Below are 5,229 nucleotides of genomic sequence, written 5' to 3' on the forward strand. Positions count from 1 at the left end.
CTTTTCCTTCTTTCTTGTCTTCTCAATGACTTTTTGCTTTCTTCATGTATGATGTTCTTGACTCTTCTGGTCTTCAGTCTTTACTGTTTAATGTATCAAATCTGTTCTTCAGATCATCTCTAAATTCAGGTGGGATATAATCAAATTTTGGCTCTTGTGGACTTGTTTTCATTTTCTTCAGCTTTAGTATGAATTTGCATAAGAACAATTGATGGTGTGTTTCACAATCTACCCCTGACCTTGTTTTGACTGATGGCATGAGCTTTTCTATCGTCTCTTTCTGCAGATGTAGTCAATTTTATTTCTCTGTATTCCATCTGGCAAGATCCATGTGTATAGTCATCTATTTTGCTGTCTAAAGAAGGTATTTGAAATGAACAAATCATTGATTTTACAGAAATCTATCATGCCATCTCCAGCATCATTTCTATCATCAAGGATATATGAGGTTAATTCAAAATATTGTTAAAAGGCCTCCAATTCATACATATACAGGTTTATTAAAAACCAAAATGTGTTTAAGCATTTCTCTGTGATCAGCAGTTGTCTGAAGTCATGTTCTTTCAGTAATAAACTTGTCTTAATTTCCTTAGGTAACTTCTGTATGATTAGCACTGTATGATTAGCACTGGATTGCGAACTACAATCTCAGTGGTTCAGTCTCACCAGCGCCTCCTCAGAACCCCTATATAGGGTTGCTATAAGCCAGAATAGACTTGATGGTACTTACAACAACAACAGCTTTACTGTTATTTTTAAGTGCCATTGAGTCAATTTCAACTTATAGCAACCCTGTATAGGGTTTCTGAGGAGTACCTCATGGATTTGAACTTCCAACTTTGTAGTTCCCAGTCTAATGCAAATCCTATTCCTTTGAAAACAGAAGAAAAAAAAAAAAAAGTCCAGTCAGAATCATACCTGTTGAGGGGCTCTGCTGCGCCAGTTAAATTCCAGGAAGAAATGTCAGCTCAAAAGGTTATGCTGGCTGCTTTTTGGTTCCCAAAGGGGAATCTTGATAGATTTTCTTAAAGTTTTGAGAAAACTGAGAACTGTACTGTTGAGAAAAAGGCTAAGAAACTCGAGCCAAGAACATTTTTCCCGTCACAATAATGTACCTGCTCATTTTTGAGGATAACAAAGACTGTCCCTATGAGAATTCCATTAGAAGAACTTACCCCACTCTTTCTACAGACCCGAGCTTACCCCTTCTTTTAGTTCTCAAAACTCAAAACAAACAAACAACCAAAAGAAACACATTTAAAAGGAACACTGACCCAAGCCATGGTATTTTCAGTAACGTCATATGCATACAAAAGCTGGACAGTGAATAATGAAGGTTGTAGAAGAATTGATGCATTTGAGTTATGGTGTTGGAGAAGACTATTGAAAGTGCCATGGGCTGCCAAAAGAACTAACAGATCTGTGTTAGAAGAAATTCAGCCAGAGTGCTCCTTGGAGGCCTGGATGGCCAATCTTTGTCTCTTATACTTCAGACATATTTTCAGGAGGGACCAGTCACTGGAGAAGGATATCATTTTGGTAAGGTGAAGGATATCATTTTTGGTAAGGAGAAGGATATCATTTTTGGTAAGGTGAAGGATATCATGTTTGGTAAGGTAGAGGGTCAGAGAAAAAGAGGAAGACCCCAGAGAGATGGACTGGCAAAGTGGCAGCATCAATGGGCTCAAGTGTGGCATCCATAGTGAGGTTGGCCCAGGACCAGGCAGTGTTTCATTCTGCTGTCCATAAGGTCACTATGAGTCAGTACCAACTCGATGGCACCTAACAACAACAACAATCTGAGTCTCTCAAAAATGGCAAAACTGCCAATTTGATGTGCTATAAACTGAATAGCACAGAAGTCTTCTGGAAAGGGTTAGAGAAATGGAAACACTGTTTTCAGAAGTGTTATATAACATGATATAGGATATGTCAAGACACAGTAACTTCACATTTTTATATCTTTGCTTAAATTTGCTTCCATTACTTGTAAAGCCAATGATACTGTAGGACTAAGTTCAAGGTGCGCTGAAGGAATTGGCAAAAAACGAGATTCCCAGAATTGATGGAATACAAATTGACATCTTTCAACAAAGTGATGAAACACTGGAGGCACTCACTCATCTATGCCGACAAAATTTGAAGACAGTTGTCTGACCACCTGAATGGAAGAAATACATAGATGTGCCTATTCCAAAGAAAGGTGACCCAACGGAATGTGGAAATCATCAAACAATATCTTTGATATGCCATGCAAGTAAAATTATTCAAAAATGGCTGTAACTGTACATTGATAGGGACCTGCCAGAGGTTCAAGCTGGATTCAGAAGAGGACATGGAATGAGAGATATCATTACTGACATCAGATGGATCTTGGCTGAAAGCAAAGAATACTCAAAAAATATTTCCTTGTGCTTTCTTGACTGCACAAAGGCTTTCAATTGTGTGGATCATGACAAGATATCAACAACATTGTGGGGAATGAATATTCCAGAACATTTAATTGTGCCCATAAGGAACATAAACCAAGAAGCAATTGTTTGAATAGAACAAGAGAATACTGAATGATTTAAAATTAGGTAAGGTGTGTGTCCGAGTTATATCCTTTCACCATATTTACTAAATCTGTATGCCGAGCAAATAATTGAGAAACTGGATTGCATGAAGAAGAATGCAGCATCAGGATCAGAGGCACACTCCTTAACCCATCCTACAATATGAAGATGATACAATTTTACTTGCTGAGAGCAAAGAGGACTTAAAATATTCACTGATGAAGATCAAAGACCACAGCCTTTGGTACAAATTGTAACTGAATGTAAAGAAAACAAAAATCCTCACCACTGGGCCAATAAATAACATCAGGATAAATGAAGAAAAGACTGAAGCTGTCAAAGACTTCATTTTGCTTGGATCAACCATCAACACTTAAGGAAGCAGTAATCAAGAAATCAAGGGACATATTGCATTAGGTAAATCTGATGCACAAGGCCTCTTTAAAGTGTTCAAGAGCAAAGTTGTCAGTATGAGGACTAAGGTATACCTGACCCAAGTCATGGTATTTTCAGTAACTCCATATGCATGTGAAAGTTGGACAGTGAATAACGAAGACTGTAGAAGAACTGATGCATGTGACTATGTCATTGCTAGAGGATATTAAAAGTACCTTGACTGAGTACTCTTGAGCCCAGAGTCAGTGGCATAGCCACAGAGTACTAGAGTGGAGAGTGAAGCATACAGCTGATAAGAAAAGAGGTCACATGCATAAGTATAACCACACTTGCAGATAATTCCCACTTGACCAATGACTGGATGATCAGAGCTCAACTAGAAGAAGAAAGAAGATGAAAAAAAAGAATAATCAGATACAATTTGATGAACTTGACCTATATCTATGGATGCAGTAGCTCAAAAAAGGGAATAGATCTTCACAGTGAGGATCATTCTCACCCCCTCCATACATGGAGTGGACAGAGATGGGAAACTTGGACATTGGCTACTCAGAATGGGGGATGGGGGCTACAGAGGCAAGAAGTGACTGGCTTACAAGCTTTCAAGAGGGAACGTAGATCCACAGGGCATGGAGCAAGGTAGAATCTCCACTGAGTAGTATCGAATCTGTCTAGAAGGGGCTGATGAAAAGAGATGCGGATAGGTCTCTTGTGATACAATAGTGAATAATTGTTATCAGGACTGATTGTAAGGGTTGGAAATGTAAAGATAAACATTTTGTGGCAAAAAGAGGGGAGTGATAAGCTTTGTAGAGGTCCCTGGGACCATCAAGGAAGAAGAGTGGAGAGCGGAACCATACCCAGAGAAGCAGTGATGCCAAAGGTGGAGGCAGAGATGACGACGTGGAGAGATGGAGTGGCTGGGACTTTGAACCCAGAGAGGTTGAGGGGCTGTGTGCTGACGGTCAGGGGCAGGCTTGCGGGATATACCCTTTGGTTGGTTGATGATGCATGGAGGGGATTGTAACCATGGTAAGGAAATGATATCTAATAGGACAAATGTGAAGCTAATGTTCTTCCATGTAAACTATCATATAATTCACAATAAAGCTTTTAATAAAAAGTTCCTTGGACTGACAAAAGATCAAAACAGATCTGTGTTGGAAGCATAGCTGCCAGAATATTCCTTGGAAGCCAGAATGGCCAGACTTCATCTCTCAAGTTTCATACATAATGTCAGGAGAAACCAGTCCCTGGAGTAGGGCAGCATGCTTGGTAAAGTGGAAGGTCAGTGAAAACGAGGAAGACCCCCAACAAGATAGATTGGAAGAGTGGCAGCAGTAATGGGTTCAAGTGTAGCATTGAGTATGAAATAGGCACAAGAACTGACAATTTTTCATTCTGTTGTGCATAGGGTTGCTATGAATCGCTACCAACTTGATGGCACCTAACAACAACAACTAATTATTTTGTAACATTACATTCTGACTTATCTTCATACAATAAGCACATGTAAGGATGTTCAGCATCATTACCCATTAGGGAAATGCACATCAAAACCAAAATGAGATAGCTTTTCAAAATTACTAAAATGGTTAAAATGAAAAAGACAAACAATAACAAGTTTTAGTGACTGTGATAAAAATTAGAACTCTCATGTATTACTGATGAGATTATAAAATTGTATATTGACTTGTTGTGTAGAAAAAGAGAGGGACGATCTTATGAGGCACCTCATAAAAGGCTCTGTGCTATTTAGTGAGTGCAGTTAGGTTACTGTTGCCATAGTCTAGGTGGACAATAATGAAGACTTCATGGCAATGACAAGGTCTTGAACAAATATCTTGTTGCTCCATGTCCTTGAGTCAGTTCTGACTCATAGTGATTCTGTACAGGATTTCTGAGGCTGTAAAATTTTTGTGAGAGCAGAAAGTCTCAGCTTTCTCCCACAATGCAGTTGGTAGGCCCAAACAGCAAGCTTGTGGTTCTCAGTCCAGTGATTCTCCTACAGAATCACAACGTTCCTGTAAAAGATATGTTATGGAGGTGGTGTGCCATAGAGTCAGTTCTGACTCATAGTGACCCTGTGTAGGGTTTCTGAGACTATAAACCTTTGTTGTTGTTGTTAAGTGCCGTCGAGTCGGTTCCGACCCATAGCGACCCTGTACAGGGTTTCCAAGGGTGTAAATCTTTATGGGAGTAGAAAGCCTCATCTTTCTCCCACGGAGCAGCTGGTAGTTTCGAACCACTGACCTTAAGGTTCGCAGCCCGATTCGTA

Source organism: Chrysochloris asiatica, unplaced genomic scaffold (genome assembly GCF_000296735.1).
Source record: "Chrysochloris asiatica unplaced genomic scaffold, ChrAsi1.0 scaffold00069, whole genome shotgun sequence".
NCBI lineage: Eukaryota > Metazoa > Chordata > Mammalia > Afrosoricida > Chrysochloridae > Chrysochloris > Chrysochloris asiatica.